We start from the raw sequence: 19000 nt of genomic DNA, 5'->3' as shown, positions 1-19000 counted from the left end.
AAAAAAAGTCGCTCTTGGTGGAAATGTACTGGCCTCTCAAACCCACACGATCCCTGCTCTATAAACAGATGGCTCTTTCTGTTCTGCAATCGTGTACGAATGAAAATTTCTAGTAGATGGAGAACACCCAGGAGCCCTTGGCTTGTCAGCAGGTGGCACTGGTTCAGCCTCCACGAGGCCTGCTACGTCATAATGGGGTCATCTGTGAGTGTGCCCCTCCCTCGCTCCGATTTTAGTCACACACTGAGCTGCCTTACTCCGCCATTTTCTTCACACGAAACAGGGTCTCACCTTGAGCCTTGGCCCCAGAGACCTCTCATTCCCCGGCTGCTGGCTCCTGACCCCCCCCATCCCACCCCACGTGGATACAGTAAACCAAGTCATGCTCAGCCACGCTCCCAGACAATGCTGACCAGTTCCCTTCCCCGCCCATGTGGACCCCAGGGTTCTGGTCTGTGAAATGGGCTCTGCACCCAGGGAAACCCGGGCTCCTCACGTCGGGTCCGGGCTTGCTGCCTAGAAACAGCAAACATCGGCATCTTTTTTTCCAGTGTGCAGGAAAAAAAAAAAAATCAGTAGGTTAATCCAATCACTTTCCTTTTTTTCCACTACCGTGCTTACTGGCAATAGAAAGACTGAAATATAAATTAAGCACCAGTGGGAAAATGGGGACCAGCCAACCCCGGTGGCTCTCTGGGCCTGTTTTGGGGGCCTCACGAGCTTAGAGGTATCCTTCGATGGTGCACACGCAAGGCCGTGTCTTTCCTAGCGAACGCGGAGAGGAATAGCCCACGCGCTTAGAGCCGTGACTGGCCCAGGGGAGGCATCCACACCGAATGGGCGGATGAATTTCACGGTATTCGGAAGGAGGACCGAAGACACAGGGACGATAAACCTGCACCTGCCCAGGCATGTCTGAGGACCATCCTCATCATCCAGGTGATGCTGTAGGTCGAGTTGGACCCTCAAGTCGGTGCTAGAGGCCAGGTGTATCTGCCAGGTGCCGGCAGAGAATGGAGAGGTCCACAGACCACCTCTGAACACGACTAAATGTGTCCGCCAGCTGGGCGAGGCAGGGGAGAAGGTGGGACTGAGAACCAGCTCAGAGAGGGAGCGAACCTCATCCGAGCACTGCCTCCCCTGCGGGCCCCGTGCTTCTCGCTCTCCACTGCCAGAGCCTTGATCACATGTGACCTGACGCTGTTTCTCCTACCTCGGGCAGGGCGGATGGAGTCCGCAGGGCTCCCTGAAAGCAAGGCCTGTTTCCCTCCTCCCCCAGCCTCCAGCCTGTGAAAGGTACTGCCGATGGGCTGACTGGGTGCACGATGCTAATGGCAACTGAATACCAGATCGGATTCAAAAGATGTCGTTCTTGGTCTAATTAAGGTCCGGTGAGCCTCAAAGAAAACGATTTATCTCTAATATCTGGATCGTTAACGGATGTTTGCAGGTGCTAATTTTTAGAATGCCAGTTTGGAAGGCCCCTGCCTTTCACCAAGGGGCCCCAGACTTGTGATCAGCCTTAACCGCCAAGGCTTTGGCTGATGATCCTCACGCTCAGCTGTGAACAGCAGCGAGCTGCGGAGGCCTGGGCAAGGCGAGATTTCCCAAGGCAGAGTAAAGGATGAGCCGTAGCGTTAAATAACTCTTCAGGAGGCCCATTATTCCCGTGGACCCAGAATGAGAGGCAACTTATAACGTGCTTCTTAATTTTAAATTATCTATTGTTGCTGTTAATTAAAATGCTAGCTACTACCCATCCTATACAAATGGCAAAGGGACCAGCAAAACATGCCAGTTCACCAGTGTTAACAAACACAGTTTTATTATCATGTAAGAATAGCTACCATTCACGAATAGAGAAAAGAGCGTTTTTCCGATCAGACTGGTTGGGATTGGAAGGGGGGAATGTGCCGGAAAACCACCGTCTGGAGAGCATCACAGAGCTTGGAAGTTTCCAGGGAAGAGCCCCAGCAAGCCACCCACATGCGGTTCACGGGCACGGGCACCCTCCTTCTCCAGGGGGCCCCTTCCCACTTCTAACATCAAACCCCCCTCTTGCAGCCCCGGCAAAGTCACATGGTGCTTCCTCTCCACGGTGTCCGGAGCAGGAACCTTCCAGAGACGCCTCACCCACACGAAACTGTTTCTACCGTCCTCCAGACACATCGTGGTCTCCCCGTCCCCCACTCTCCTCACGCTGCCCCGGCCCAGCAAGCGTTCCATCTCAGCCCAAACAGCCAGGAGCTCATCATACCCACACCGTCCTCGACACCTCGTCCGAGCCTCCGGGCTCCCCTGAGTTTGTGTCCGCCAGCTGGGCGAGGCAGGGAAGAAGGTGGGACTGAGAACCAGCTCAGAGAGGGAGCCCCTGGCCGCCGTCCTCCGCTGCCCCATCCGCCTCGGTCTTCCTGCTCCAACCACACCTGCACAGCCACATAATATCGGCGGGCAGTGGATCAGGACTAAGTTGGATCACCTCTCCACTGCCCTACGGTGCGGGCAGGCACAGTCCACCGAAGGTTACCCATGACAACAGCAAGGTGCACACACTCACCCAAAGATACATAACCAGTAGCTAGTTTGGTGCTTTCTGCTGGGAAATCCTGTCATCTCTACCTTGAACTTCTTACGTGAACAATTCTACGCACATATCAGCAACTCAGAAAATACCAGTTGGGTCAATGAATAAATGCACTTACACCGGTGGCTACCGTTCATGGGGTATCTTCTATGGGCTTGTGCTGTGCCAAATGCGGAAGGTCTAGGGATCAAAACAGACACACAGACAAACAAAACACAAGCATAGGAGCTCTAGGTCACCCCCTCTGGAATTCCGAAAGACTGGCTTATAATCAGATCACTGATATGCAGGGGTGAGTTCTGTGACCACAGCCAGCCTGGGGGCTTTGAAACGTGGAAGCAGTGGAATCTAACCTGTGTTTGGCCAAAATCAGGGCATCTTTCTCAGGAATGAGATTCCCAGGCAGACAGGGAAGCCAGAGAGTACATGGAACATTCTGGAAATGGCAAGTAATTTAAATCCTGGCTTTGAACTTGGAACAAGTCACTTAACCTTTTTGAGCCTTACCCTCCTCACCTGGGAAATAGGAATAATAATCCTCACCGTGCTGGGCAAATAAGAGAGGTAATCCACACGAGGGACCCGGCGCTGAACTCGGTATACAGAAGATATCCAATAAATCACAAGTACGGGTCTGGAATGTGAGGTGTGCTGGGCCTGGGATGCTGCAAAGGCGTTTGGATTCGGGCAGAAGCTGCAAGGGGGCTGCAGACGGCTGTAAGCCTGGACATCCCTCTCTCTGCCAACAGGAAGGCCACTGTGGTGGCTGCAGAGGGGAGAAAGACTGAGCGTGGACAGTGGATCCGTGAACAAATATGGAGGCCACTCTGAGTCCAGGTGAGGGATGGGGAGGTGCCCCTGGGGCGGCGGCAGGAGGGATGGAGTTGGGGATGGGCGGCTATTTAAAGATCAAGGGGGCTGAGCCCACCTCTTACAGAATGTAGAGGAAGGAAGAAATCAAGGGAGACCTAGGCCTGACTTGGGGGCCTGGGTAACGGGGTGGCCATTCCTCAAGACGGGGTCCTAGTCTCAGAGTTCCCAGGAAGTGAGTTATGTGGGCATCCCGCACAGACACCAGAGGAGGCTGATGAGAGACTCAAAAAATATATTAGCATCATAATAAAAGGAGAAGAACCACTCTAAAAATGGCACAATTCTTTTCCAGGAACCTGATATCCGGAGCAGAAAAGATGTTAGCTATCTCTAAGAAAGACTTATTTTTTTTTTTTAATTTTGTTTGTAATGTTTATTTCTTTTTGAGAGAGAGAGAGAGAGAGAGAGAGAGAGAGAGACAGAGCATGAGTGGGGGAGGGGAGGGGAGAGAGAGGGAGACACAGAATCCGAAGCGGGCTCCAGGCTCTGAGCTGTCAGCACAGAGCCTGACGCGGGGCTGGAACTCGTGAACTGCAAGATCATGACCTGAGCCGAAGTTGGAGGCTCTCCCCCCCCCCTCAAAGACTTTGAAAAGTAGTAAACCAAGTGAGGAAAGATCTGTTCATCAACCAGTCATTTTGCCCAAATAACGACAAAAAGAAAGAACAACAACAAAAAATTTCAAAAAACACACCAAAACCCTGAAATATTTTAGTTTAATAACTTCCCCCAACCAAACTGTCAGATCTGACCCATTAAACCAGGTCAGTACTAAGAATCCATGTAACGTGTGCAGAGCAAAGGCTAGCTTTAAAACATGGTGATGGGGCGCCTGGGGGGCTCAGTCGGTTAAGCGTCTGACTTCGGCTCAGGTCACGATCTCGTGGTTCATGGGTTCAAGCCCCACGTTGGGCTCAGCTCTGACAGCTCGAAGCCTGGAGCCTGCTTCGGATTCTGTGCCTCCCTCTCTCTCTGCCCCTCCCCCGTTCACCCTCTCTCTCTCTCTCTCTCTCTCTCTCTCTCTCTCTCAATCTCTGTCTTTCTCTCTCTCTCTCTGTCTCTCTGTCTCAAAAACAAATCAACATTAAAAAAAATTTTAAACAATGTGAGGTGGCAAAGACCACCTTAAGCATCGATGTAGCATCTTCAAGTAGAAAAACTATCTCCATCTAGTGCCAAGTTCATAACCAAAGGTGAGCTTTTGGAGACTTCATACATCACTGAGCTATTAACAAAACTGTCTCCGGGCTCCGCATATACTCTGCTGAGGACAAGCACCTATCTCCCCCCGCTGCCGCCACTGAGAAAGTTCCGTGAACTTGTAATGAATCCCTCCTCCACATCGAAGAACACTGCAGTATTCACTTGGAAACAAGAACAGCATTATAGCACAAATATGCCGCACCCCATTCTGGAACAATGCGCCGTAACAGAAGTGTGATGTCGGACCTAGAAGGGTCTACCTAGAAAGGTCAGCCCTCCTCTTCCACGGGGAGGCAGTGCGTCCGTCGTTCTCAGGAAAAAGTTTTCGTTGTTTGTTTGTTTTTTTCTTTACGGCTCACGGAATCATCTTAAAATGCACGGGATTGAGTTGTTTCCGCAAACAGCCTGTGTAGGGGCAGGCATTTGGGCCAATGTGGAGATGTCAGAGGCTGGAGGGAGAGCCGAACTAGGATGTCTGCACACTTTTCAGGGACCCCTGGGGCCTCACCTGCCTCGTGCGTGGCTGGTGGTCTGTCCTGTAGCCCAAGTCTGAAGGGAGGGAGGGAGACCCAGTGTGTGTGTTCCCCGGGCCAGGTCCCTGCACACCATCGCAGTGGAAGGGTGGGTGACCTTGGGCAGGCCTCTCCACAGGAGGTCACGGGCAGCTTCAGATGATGGTTCGAGGACACAGCATCATATGAGCGAGCTTGCGAACCGTGAACGAGAGACGGTGAGGTCCAGAGAAGGGGCAGTTCTGGTAAGGACAGAAAGTCCAGGGCTGTCCCCTGGGGATGGCAGGGGGGTGGGGCCAAAGCACAGGGGTCAGAATGGCACTGACGATCCGAAGGCACAACACTGGACATTCCTCACACGGGAGCCAATCTATCCTCACAAGGAGCTTGAAGCAAGTTGCAGGAAGTGGAGTGCCCAGGAAAGAGCGAGGGCCTGAAACAAAACCCAGCAGGATGCGTGCCTTCCGCCCCTGGGCGAGAATGCCCCCAACATTAGGAAAACCCCATACTCCTGGTGCCCAGGCCAGAAGTTACTTCCCCCCCGGGAGACAAGCTGTGTGCAGAGGAGTGCTCCCCCAGGACCACGGTGGAGGAAGTGGTCATGACCCAGCGACCAGAGGAAGGACACTTGCAGTGAAGCTTCCTCATGGTCAAGAAGCGCCACTTCCTGGGCCGCCCGGGTGGCCCAGTCAGTTGAGTGTCCAACTTCGGCTCAGGTCATGATCTCACGGCTCGTGAGTTCGAGCCCCGCGTCGGGCTCTGGGCCGACAGCTCGGAGCCTGCAGCCTGCTTCGGATTCTGTGTCTCCCTCTCTCTCTGCCCCTCCCCCACTCTCTCTCTCTCTCTCTCTCTCTCTCTCTCAAAAATAATAAATGAATATCTGGGCGCCTGGGTGACGCAGTCGGTTAAGCGTCCGACTTCAACCAGGTCACGATCTCGCAGTCCGGGAGTTCGAGCTCCACGTCGGGCTCTCGGCTGATGGCTCAGAGCCTGGAGCCGGTTTCCGATTCTGTGTCTCCCTCTCTCTCTGCCCCTCCCCCATTCATGTTCTGTCTCTCTCTGTCCCAAAAATAAACAAACGTTGAAAAAAAAATTAAAAAAAAAATAATAATAAATGAATATTAAAAAAAAAAGTTGTTTAAATGCGCCATTTCCTTAAAAAGTCAACAGTTTATCTGGTGTGTCCTGTGAGGACCCCGAGATGTTATTTTCCACCTAACCCTAAACTCAGGTCTAAGGTTCACGAGCAAATGCAAAGGAAGTCTGGCTCATTGAAAGCAGGGCTGGTTTCTGCCCTGATCTCAAAGGTAAGATCTCTGGAAGGGGAGTTTGGGAAAACTGCACGGAGCTGGACATCTGCACTCGGCAGGAGCCTAAGTGAGCACTGATGGAAACCCCACGGTCTGGCCATCCCAGCAGGGGTCCCTGACAGCCTTCTGGAGACACCCGCCCTCCTGGCCCACATCTCTGGCCAGTTTCGAGCTGTGAGTCTCATTCCAGAGCCACCGTATTTCCGACAAGTGTCCTTCCGCTTCGACCAAACTGGAAGTCACGGGCTCTTGAGGGTTGGCCCGAGAATCACCTTGCATTCGCCTCACGACTGGATGGGAACCTCCGTACCCAGGTGCTCATTCCGTCAAGAGAACCGAAATGCACCGTAGCCATGACGACAGCAAGGCCACGGCTACCGCACACGGGCTCTCCTGCCACACGCACCAGGCAGACAATCATCTCCAAGCCCTTGTCACGGGAGGGGGGCGGGGCTGGGAATGGCCCTCCCCACCTCACAGAGAGGACACAGAAACTCCAACGACGGAGGTGACATCCTTGAAGCTCACATCAAACCTTGTTCCCACCCCAAGTCTGTTATTGCACGACCTGTGCTCCAACCGTTCCCCGGTCCCTCGGCCTGGGCGGGACTCCCCGTGCCCACGAGGGTCCCTCTGTATGGCGGACATCAGTGGGGTGCGAATGTCTGCACATGCCCAGAGGTGTGGTGAGTGCCACATCAGCAAGGCGAACAGAGCCCACAGCTCGTGCCAGACGGGCAATCTCTGTGACGCTCCAGTTCTGTATGACATATTGGCAGGCCCTCCGCGTGTGACAAGGGACACAGAGCTCTTCGCTGCTGTGCGTTAGACGGCGAGCCCTCCATGCTTGTGTCACAGATAGGGGACAGGATGATGACTCAGTTGCTTTTGCTATACCACAATTAGTTTTCATGACATAGAAACCTATCTATCCAACCACTAGCCCCAGATAAGTTTCACCAGGGGTGGGGGGGGGGTGGGGAGAATGGTTTATTTCTAAAGTGACTAATTATTGGGGCGCCTGGGTGGCGCAGTCGGTTAAGCGTCCGACTTCAGCCAGGTCACGATCTCGCGGTCCGGGAGTTCGAGCCCCGCGTCGGGCTCTGGGCTGATGGCTCGGAGCCTGGAGCCTGTTTCCGATTCTGTGTGTCCCTCTCTCTCTGCCCCTCCCCCGTTCATGCTCTGTCTCTCTCTGTCCCAAAAATAAATAGAACGTTGAAAAAAAAAATAAAAAAAATAAAGTGACTAATTATTCATAATATTCATAATTAAAATGAAACGTCCTTTCTCCAACACACGGTTCCTCTAACAAGAACAGGAACGTCATCCGCCTAAAATCTCCAGCGACGAGGGGAAAATGTTCACAAAAGCAGCTATAATGAAAACTTCAGCGTCCGGTGGTAAACTTAGCCCACTGTGGGGTTAATGAAAGAATAGTTAGAATAATCAAGCTTTTGGGTGTAGAATAAAGAGTTTGCGGGCGACATCCTCGCATCTGAAGCTACATAATATGTAATCGGGTGACAGACGATATTTACGGAATGTCTGCCACGTTTGATGCATTTGTACAACAAAATACAACAGATCAGTTGTGGATGGTGGTGAGGGGACCCGCCCCCACCGGCCGGTGAGGGGGCGGGGACAGGCAATGAGGGTACAAAAGATCATCAGCTTTAAAGGGTGGAAATCCAGCCCTGGGTGGTCAGAGACCAGGAGGAGAGCTTGCCCTGGTTCCAAGGAATTCTGCAAATGCAGACCTTTCATTTGCAAAGCGATGGCTGTTGTGATGGGGTCCCTCACTGTCCTTCCATCTCAAGGGCCAGCTCTGAGGCCCAGGGTACTCTGGGTGCCCTGTAACAGCTGGGTTCCTGAAGGCCCTTGGAGGACAGGGTCCCCAAGAGCCCCTTTGTGAAGTGGCCCCCTACCCTTCACATCTCCCTGGACTTTGTGTGTGCTGAATTTCCTGGCCATTGAGAGCTGGGGAAACACCTTGGTTACATGCTATTCTTTGTGTGTGTGTGTGTGTGTGTGTGTGTGTGTGTGTGTAAGTTCCTCTATGAAAAAGCAAATAACTGGGGCACGTGGGTGGCTCAGTCGGTTGAGCTTCCGACTTCGGCTCAGGTCATGATCTCATGGTTCATGAGTTCGAGCCCCATGTCGGGCTCTGTGCTGACAGCTCAGACCTGGAGCCTGCTTCGGATTCTGTGTCTCCCTCTCTCTCTGCCCCTCCCCGGCTCATACTCTGTCTCTCTCTCTCTCTCAAAAGTAACTTTAAAAAAAAAAACATTAAAAAAAGAACAAAAAACTGAAATGCTTTGATCATTCATGTCGAAGTTGCAAACCCATCCAAATTCTGAAGTTTCCAGGCAGGTGAAGAGAAGAGACCGCCATGCCTCCCTAACTCGGGCAGCCCCACAAGGCTCCGGGCTCTGGATCCGACCCCCATGAGCCCTTGGAGCAAAACTCTGCGCTCACAAACCAGAACGAGCACAGTTGCACAACGCACCCACGGCATGTGTCAACAGCTCACTCGGCTTTTGATTAATCAGACTTTACACTCACACTGATCCTACAGACATGTGATTTGATAGCAGAAAAGGCTCCCAGCCTGATCCCTTCCTCTACAGATGCCGATGCCACAGGACACTTGCACGTACATCACCTCCATCCTCACAGACACATGCGAGCCGTCGGGGGCATCAAAAAACAAGCAAAGGAAGGACTCCCTCCTGTCACCCCAGACCCTATGACCTTTTGTTCTACGTTGTAAAGAAACAGAGAAAGAGAACTCACTCAATCCTAATGGCAACGCATTAGCTCTCCATACTTAATTTATGGCCTCAGGAAAGTATTTTTTAATTAAGGGATTCATACGTGCTATGGACATAAAAAGGTGATTTCTTCATCTTCTGGCGGAAAAAAAATGGTTGCAAACCCCATCAACTGAATTACTCAGGCTTTCAAAAGAGAGTTGCCTTCGAATCTAGCTCCAGGAAAGTGTTTATATTTCCTGAAAAACTGGGAACATTCTTTAAATCTGACCAGAACAATACAAGCCATTGTGTTTTCATTTTTGCCTCGTCAGCCAGGAAGCTTCGGACCGAATTTTAAGGCACAGTTGCAATCATATCTTATCTCCAGGGAAAGGGAGCTGGTATTTATCAGATGCCTACTTGTGCAAGGCGCTCCCACAAAGTATTTTTAATTGAATGCTTGTAACCGCCCCGTTATTATGATTCCACGTTCACAGAGTAGAACACCGGGGGTGATGAGGAAGAACCCCGGGGCTCAGTCATTCAGCTAGCACGGGGACGAAAAGCACAGAGTATCAAGACAAAACAGGGGTCATGCCAGCCTGCAGGCCGGAAACGGCGGAAGCTTCCGGGCACCGGCCGAGGGCTCCCAGGACGTTAGAGGCAGGATTCATCGGTGGCCAGGATGGACAAGCATGTTGTTGGGCAGAGCCCGGGGCTGGAAGGGGACCGTCTGTTGAGACAGCTGTGCCTTCACATCAGGTCCCCGCCGGTGGCTGCCGGGGAAGGTGACTTTGGAAAACCTACCTCCCCTCACACCTACTCGCGACTTCTCTTTATTGTCCTGACTTGTTTGCTCGAGCCCAGAGTGCACAGGACCTCAGCATTCACAAGACCTCCCAACACAGAGGCCGCATGACTCTGCTGAACTCCATCACGGTGAGGCTTACATGGTTGATTTACCCAGTGGCAATGTCTTCCCGAGCACGCACAGCACGGGTGAGCCGGTCATCGGCGGAGTGTGGTCTTTTAGGACTGGCCTACTCAGACACCTCTGTGACCCATACGGGACACACAGGCTTCCATAAGAGCATACTGGGATGCACTCAAAGCCAAGCCATTGACATTCATCGAAGATCTACACAGCTCCTCGTGTATCGTCGGTATTCAAGAAACCTTAATACAAAACGGACTTTACACACTCCAAGATTCCATTTACGCAGAGTTCAAAAGCAGACAAACGGAATGAAATGTATGGTGTTAGAAGTGGGGACAGTAGATATCCCTGGAAGGGACTGGAAGAGAGCACCAGGAGGCTGGAGTGGGGGCTGGGCACGCGGCATTCCTTCGCTCTGGTGCTGGTTACACAGCTGGGTCACTTTGTGGGAATCTGAGGCATATACATTTAAAAAAAATTTTTTAAACATTGATTCATTTTTGAGAGACAGAGAGAGACAGAGCGCAAGTCGGGGAGGGGCAGAGACAGAAGGAGACACAGAATCCGAAGCAGGCTCCGGGCTCTGAGCTGTCAGCCCGACATGGGACTCGAACCCATGAACTGCGAGATCATGACCTGAGCTGAAGTCGGACGCTTCACCGACTGGGCCCCCCAGGCGCCACTCAAGGTGTATACATTTAAAGCTTACATGCACTTCTAAGTTTTAACTTGATCGACTGTTTTGGATCATGGCTGGGATTGCTTTTTATCCTGTATAAAGAAACAGACAAATTAACTAATTTGTCTTTAAAAAGTCAACTGAGGAATATTCTTGCATCGTGCACTCCTCACACAACAGGGCGACAGACGACCGACCGTCAGCGTCGACAGACTTAAGGCTGGAAAAGGAACCGTGCCGCTGGCCTGACCTTGCCCTGGGAGTGTCTGTTCCTTTGCCACCGAAAGCCTGATTTCCAACAGAACAAGCTTGTGTACCTTTAGGCGTGAAACTTTGTTTAAAAATAATTTTCTGGGGGCGCCTGGGTGGCTCAGTCGGTTAAGGGTCCAACTCTCGGTTTCAGTTCCAGTCGTGATCTCATGGTTTCGTGAGGGGCTTTGCACTGAGAGTTCAGAGCCTGCTTGGGGTTCTCTTTCTCTCCCTGTCTCCCTGCACCTCCCCTACCTGTGCTGTCTCAGTCTCTCTGAAAATAAATAAACTGAAAAAAGATGTTTTAAATAAATTTAAAAAATCATTTTCTGATTTTTACCGTTTCCTTTTCAAAAGGGAATAGGGATCTCCAATTTGCACTTGAATCTTTCTTAAGAAGTTGGTCATATGGATGCCCTTGAGCCTTCAGCTATGGAAGGATTGCCTCTCACGGCCGTGACCTGGGCACTGCCGTCAGGGCGTGGGGATGTGGGGTCTGACCCGCCTTGGTCTTCCTACCAGACGAAGAACCGGGCTGCTGGCCTCGCTTTCTGAGCCATGGGGTTTCCACTTACAGAACGAGAGACGTCTGCCTTTACCCCGGGGTGATGCGTGGGGTGACCACTTTGCCCCGCTTTGCCCAAGACTGTCCAGCCTCACGCTGAACCCCCCGTGTGCCGGCCAACCCCGGAATGCCCGGCAAAGGGAGTGGCTGGTCGCCCCGTGGCGCTGTGGGATGTGCACGGTGACCTTCCTAACAGGCGCCCTCTCTGGGGTCCGGCACACGTCACGTGCTCAACAAATACGGACGTTTTAGCATTACCATGACCACAGCCTTCTCCAGGAGGCTGGTGTGCATGTGTTTGGCTGTGGTATCTGTCCGAGGAAGCTTCCACTGTCCCATCTGACCCACCCGGAAACATAAGTGATCGGACCTTTGAGCAAGTCTCCAAGTCTCTCTGGGACACGAGCGTCCAAGGTCCCCGCACTCCTGCCGAGGGGCTGTGCGGAGATCTGAGGCAGCGAGTCCAACCGACTGTAGACCCGGTGCGTCTGGCCTCCCGAGCTTCCACTGCTCGTGTCCCAATGAGGACGGAACGTCCACCCGCTTCTGGGGGCTGTTGGAGGTGGAGTAAAGACCGGTGTGCCCGCGCATGCTGCGTTCACCGCCCCGTTCGATGCCTGTGACGTCCGCACCCAACCGGGGACACCCGCAGACCACTGGGGAGACCAGTGACCGCATGGAAGCCTCCGGGGGCCCGGGGACCTCAGCAAGAAAGCCGGGACGGGGGCGGTGCAAGCAAAGGGGCCAGTGCAGCAAAAACAGCGCGGGTGTGCGGCCGCTGCCCGTGAGTTCAGCGCCTGCTGTCCTGAACGGGACACGGCGCGAGGCCGTGGACCCTGCGCTCGCCTGGATCTGAGGAGCGGGGGCTCCAGGCTCAGCCCCTTGCTGAACCTGAGGAGGGGTCCCCGAACTTAGCTGAAATGAAGCCAGCTGTGTTCCTGACGTTTGGCCACTCACATACATTTATATTTAAGCTCTAACACAAACCGGAAGAGGAATATAAAACAAAATCATTCAGGGGCGCCTGGGTGGCGCGATCTGTTAAGCATCCGACTCTTGACCCTCAGCTCAGGTCACGATCTCATGGTTCGCGAGTTCGAGCCCCCATGTCGGGCTGGACCCTGTCAGCACAGAGCCTGCCTGGGACTCTCTCCCACCCCGTCTCTCTCTGCCCCTCCCCCACATGCCCTCTCTCTCTCTCAATCTCAAAATAAGTAAATAAGCTTCAAAAAATCATTGATATATTTTTGTTCTAATACAAACTGTAAAAGGAATGCAAAGGGGAATCCCGATTTCTTCCTGTTTTCAGGGAAGGCAAAAGCCCTTCTGATTAGGATCTGGCTCTTGTCTACCGCGAATACCGGGCAAGGTGTGGGGAGAACACGGTTTATAACAGAAAAACCCCCCAAACTCCTGGCAGAGTGGACGTACCCAATCCACGCTTTTTTCACATTTCCACAGGGACGTAGATCAATTTAAGTACTTAAAACAGCCACAGAAAAAAGATCCTTGCCACTCCTGAGACGTTTGGAATGATAACATTTAGGGGATCGGCAACTATTTCCTGCCGTTTGATGAGCATAAAAATATCATTTGGAAGCTAAAATTAAAGAAACTTCTGAAGAAGTCAAACCCACCCGCTGCAGTAGTGACCTACCTATTAAGGAAACGCATCTTAGACCGAATTTCGGAAGCAGAACGCAGGCTCTTCAGAGGGTTCTGAGAGCCCGGGACGAGAGGCATCTAAAGCCCAAACGCGTTCACGGCATCTCGGTGTGAGAACACAGGAAAGGCTGGCTGGCTGCACCTGTCATTTAGCCAGAGGGCAGTTCCAGCGTGAGCCAGGGAACCCCCCACACGTCCAGCAAAATGCTGACATCCGGGAGACTGTGGACAAGCCCGTGTTCTGAAAATTATACAACCGACCGTGAGTGTCCGGTGGGAAGGAAACTGTTCGTGGCACTCACTGGTGCAGACGCGTTTTTAAAAATCATGACTTGAACAGGGCTCACGGGCCCCAGAGTGACATTCCCGAGTGTCAGCAACCTGTACCTTCGCGAGAAGGATTAATCGCCGTACGACGCGAGCACCCTCGGAAAGAGGAAAGAATCGCCGAGGCACTTAGGTTTCTTAATAAAGAAGTCAATCTTTCCCTTAAAATGGAGAATTGTCCACAGTTGGCCAAGGGCTGAAAAAACGGAATTAAGAACTCCATTAATTCTTAGAGACAGCGAGAAGCATCATCTATCAAAATACATTCGTGGACGTTTAAATTCAATAGAAGAAAAGGACACCTTGCAGCCACAGTGGGCGATGGGCTGCAGTTACACTGGGTTCTGCTTCAAATAATTAATTTTGCAAGGAGGGGGGGTCTCGGCAGCAAAGAGGCTGACGACACCAGAAGATTTTAAGACCTAGGGGTCGGGGCGCCTGGGTGGCGCAGTCGGTTAAGTGTCCGACTTCAGCCAGGTCACGATCTTGCGGTCCGTGAGTTCGAGCCCCGCGTCGGGCTCTGGGCTGATGGCTCAGAGCCTGGAGCCTGTTTCCGATTCTGTGTCTCCCTCTCTCTCTGCCCCTCCCTTGCTCATGTTCTGTCTCTCTCAAAAACAAATAAACATTAAAAAAATTTTTTGGGGGGGCGCCTGGGTGGCGCAGTCGGTTAAGCGTCCGACTTCAGCCAGGTCACGATCTCGCGATCCGGGAGTTCGAGCCCCGCGTCGGGCTCTGGGCCGATGGCTCAGAGCCTGGAGCCTGTTTCCGATTCTGTGTCTCCCTCTCTCTCTGCCCCTCCCCCGTTCATGCTCTGTCTCTCTCTGTCCCAAAAATAAATAAAAAACGTTGAAAAAAAAATTAAAAAAAAAAAAAAAGACCTCGGGGTCAATGCTAACCCTGACTCTTGCTTTACTAAAGGAAAACTGAACACTTTCACCAAGGGATGGAAGCTTAGATGAAAGGTATGAGGCCTGACTTCTCCTCCAGGAGGGAGATGCCATCCCTCTCTCTCGGGCACAGAGGGACAGGGCAGCTTGGAGACGGATGCTCGGCCCAGAGCACAGTCTCCTTCCTTCTCTGTGCACGGCTCGTGGCTTTCCCGGAAGGCGAGCACGTGCTGTGCTCAGCACCAGGGCCGGCGGCCGCACGCACCCGCAGGTCACCCCCGGCCCTGTGGCTTCTACGAGAGGCAGGACAACACTCCGCCGCGCTCATCCTCCACCTTCCCGGGACTGGAGAAGCGTCCCCTGGCCCAGTCTGGATTCGTCACCTTGTGTGTCCGTTCACGCAGTGCAAAGAGGACTCTTTCTTAGGCATCGGGGACAAAGCGTAGTAAGTTACAAAACATTTCCCAGCCACCTACTATGTGCTGGGCTCTGAAGATAGATACCCTGGTGGGCCAACTCAGAAGCCCTTCCGGCTCTCGGGACGTTTCTAGGGTAACGGGGGAGACGGACATTCATCGCACGTTCTTTGAGAGAAGAAACATGAACACGCGCGGTTCTTTGAGAGAAGGCAACCCGGGCGGGACTAGCAGTCAGGGGGTGCTTCCTGTAGGAAGCAGCCTTGGCTGAGAGCTAAAGAAAGAGTGGGAGTTGATTAGCTGCAAGGGGGAGCATTCCGGACACTTGGGCTGGCCAGTGAGTGCGTGCACAGCATGGACAACGGGCTTGCACCACAGGCCTTCAGCTGTCTGCTGGCCCCAGCAGAAAGGCAGGAAAGGACCCTCAGTATCACGGGTCAGCTACGTTCCACATGGCTCGCTGGGGCGTAGCAGCCATCATAATGGTCCTCCCTGGACCCCCTTCCTCTGATGCACATCCTTCCTCCAACATCAGCGAATGTTTCTCGGCCCGTGACCCCCGCCCCTCTTAGTCGAGGCCTCTAGACAAACATTTCCACCTCTGCCTAGGAATCTGAAGGCACCTCGGTCTGGTGTGTGGCCCCAGTCTAGCTCCTCCCCCAGGCCCTGGTTCCGGTGGAAGGCAAGGTTCCGTCCTTCCTCCCCTTCCAGACGTTACCTCAGCCCAGGGTCTCTCGGCTTCGGCAGGGTGACATTTTGCACCTGACGATCCTTTGTCATGAGGGTACGTCCTGTGCTCTGTGGGACGCTCAGCACCATCCCGGGCTTCCACCTGCTAAATGCCAGTGACTCCGGCCCGCCTCCCCAGCCACGACAATAAAACACGTCACCAGGGTTGGCAAATGTAACCACTGCCTTGGGCTGTTCCCGACCGACACACAGCATCCCAGTCTCCTCCCGCTGGTTGTGGGCCTGCTGAGAACCCGCCTTTCCCGACCAGCTCCGGTCTCCGCTCTGGTCACTTTTGTCTGCGTTCAATTTAAAGGCCCTCCCTCAAGCCCTCAACGCAAGCGTGGTACATGACCCGTGTGTGATGGGAGCACTCCTGTAGCGGTACCCCAAATCCATTCCACGCCTCAGGGCTTGGCCCGTTGCTACCTTTTAAGATCGGACCGTGCCATGACCTTGCTCTAAAACATTCTGTGGATCCCCAGTGATGTCTCAAGACACCGGGCTGGCGAACTACATTTTCAAACCACGGCCGACTCATCGCTGTGTTTGCCCTCCACTGACCTGAAACCAAAATGAGCTGCACACCTTGTCTTTCGCTGGTGGCAGCTACCTGTGATCCCAGAAGGAGCGTGGGCAGTGGCCTGGCACAAATTTACGGGGGGGGGGGGGGGGACGCAGCGGGGAGGAGAGGGTGCCGGACGACTCTCTAGCGCAAAGCTGTGAGGGCCTCGGGTGGGCGGTGAAGACGAGGGCTTCACCCGCTCTAACTGGCTGGGTAAAGGGAACGCGCAACTGAGGGCGCTTTCTCAGCCTGGACCTGTTACATGGGCAGCATAGACTCTCCCAGAGGCTTGACTCCAGAGTCAGACTGCAGGAAAAAAATTCAACCCTCTTAACTAGCATCGTTAGTGTCCAGGAGACAGTGATGTGAGCAACCAGAGGGCTCCTTGGGGTCAGGGTTTCATTCCTCCTTCCCTTACAAAATGTGACGAGCCCTAACCCTGGGCACAGCTCCCTACCTGGCTGGGCACTGGAGCAGGTCGGGGCCCTGAAGATGCGACTGTTTGCTCGGCCTCAGGGCACCCGGTGCTGGGAGACCTAACACAGTCCCCACACCCCATGGGCGCCGGCCTGCGGGCAGGTGCAGGATGTCGTATCAGGGGCCGCCTCCCCCGAATTAGGGGCTGGAGCCACGGGCCTGGATGGCCAGACCGCCCACGACCCCTGCGCCCCAGCAAAGAGGAAGGACCGGACGTTTACCGCGTTTCCCTGTTGTTCCGTAGAACTTCAAGAATAAAAGAGATAATGCATGCTTGTTGTTGAATGAAATGAAAACAACCCAATAATTCCTGAAGGACAATCGAAAGTCTCTCTGCCACCTCCCAGAACGAGCATCTCCCCGGCGACTGCACGGGAAATGTCACGCAAGGCGCGTGGCACATCTTCTTTCTCCACGCATTCATCCGCTCATTCATTCACTCGCCCACTCATTCATTCATTCCGCCGCAACCTGCCAGGTCCCCACGGCACGCCTGGCCCTGCCGTGCCTGGACCAGAGTGTGACTAGATTCACGGCCACCAAGGGCAGTGACGCTAGGAGGGGACAGACGGTTAGAGACGCTGGGAGGGGAGAGAGAGTCGCACAGCAGTAAGGATACCAGTCCCAGAGGCCGTGCGCTCTCGCCGAGAGAGCACCTGACAGGTACCACGGAGCACGAAGGGGCGCCCCCCTTGGTCTCCGCACCGTGTGCTGGCTTGAGGTCAGTGTCAGGAGCCAAGGGGGCCCCACACCCCATCCCTGGGGTGTTGACCAGCCCCCAGTCCACGGTTGGCCTTTACCAAGCAGCCCCCCTTCTAAATACAACCCCTGCCACACAGAGAGGCCTCTAAGGAGTATTCTCAGTCCCCCCACCCCGGGTGCGCTACGAACGCCCCAACAAGCCGAGCGCTGTTCTCCTCTTACCTCCCGCCTGCCCGGCTCCAAAAAGGGGAGGCTGTCACCAGGAATGCCACGAAGCGGCTACGCTCCAGCTGGGGTGTTTCACTGAATGTCTAATCGCTCGCATTTGTGCGAGCTGAAAAAAGCACTTATGCGCCCCGGAGAAGGCCGCGCACACACACACTGGGCACGTGCAGGAGAAGTAGAGACGCCTCCGGACCCCCGCTCGGCCTGGAGGAGCCGATTTGTTGGCATCGTCTGAATGCACACCCCCAGCAGAGAGGAGAGCCGGGAGAGCCACGGGCTTCTGTGGAAGGAAAAGTCACGTGTGGGGGCTAATGGAGCCGAGGGGTCACACATTCGGGCGAGGCGCGGGTGACGGCAAACTCACGCGTGTGTGGGTTAGGGTTCCAGAGATGATCGGGACCCACTGCAGGCTCCAGGCAGACAAAGTCACGGTGCGTGCGTGTGCGTGTGCGTGAGCTCCCAGGGGCTCAGGGTCAGAGGTGACCCAGTGAAGCCGGGGCTGAGACCAGACCCCCACGAGACAGAACTTCTGGACGCGGATGCAGAGGAGCCAGAAAGAACCCTAGGGGGCCCAGTGGGTGAGGGAAAGAAGGCAGGCAAAGGCCCGAGGTCAGGAAAAGTTGATAAAGGACCATTTATTTATTTATTTAATTTGTTTTATAAAGATTTTTTTTCTTGAAGTTTATTTCTTATTGAGAGACAGAGCATGAGCAGGGGAGGGGCAGAGAGAGGAGGAGACACAGAATCCGAAGCCGGCTCTAGGCTCCGAGCCCCACGCGGGGCTCGAACTCACAGACCACGAGATCATGACCCGAGCCGAAGTCGGACGCTCCCCCGACGGAGCCACCCAGGCACCCCTAAAAAGGACCTTTTAAAGGAGCAGATAAGAAATCTTGGCCCTCAGTTAGAGGAGGCTTTCCTCACTGTTCCTTTTTCTTGAACTACTCCCTCCTTGGAATCCAACCCAGCATTGGCTTATGAGGTGTTTGCTCCGTGTGGAGCACGGTGTAGACGCTGTGGACTGACTGGAGGAAGGCCCACGCTCCTGGGTACATCCCACTTTGCCCTCAGAGTCCACTTCAGAAACCGCCATCTGACTGTGTAGTGACCGGCATCCAAATCCCCAGACGCCAGGATGCAGGACTGGACGAGTCAACACGGTCAAGACATCAATTCTTCCCAATGTGATCTACAGATTCAACGCAATTACAATCAAGATCCCGGCAAGCTATTTTGTGGATAGTGACAAACTTATGCTACCATTTGTGCAAAGAGGCAAAAGACCCAGAGTAAACAACACGATCCTGAAGGAGACCAAGGTTGAAGCACAGGCACTACCGGG

General features: G+C 53.6%; 1 protein-coding gene across 1 annotated transcript in view; it reads right to left on the bottom strand.

The window, feature by feature from the left end:
* PTPRE (protein tyrosine phosphatase receptor type E) overlaps window positions 1-19000 on the bottom strand; it is a 163313-nt gene that overhangs the window by 105196 nt on the left and 39117 nt on the right. The window lies entirely within an intron of this gene.

This window comes from Prionailurus viverrinus, chromosome D2 (genome assembly GCF_022837055.1).
Source record: "Prionailurus viverrinus isolate Anna chromosome D2, UM_Priviv_1.0, whole genome shotgun sequence".
NCBI classification, from domain to species: Eukaryota; Metazoa; Chordata; class Mammalia; order Carnivora; family Felidae; genus Prionailurus; species Prionailurus viverrinus.
Note: the sequence above shows the minus strand (reverse complement) of the source record. Positions and strands in the feature narration are given on the sequence as shown.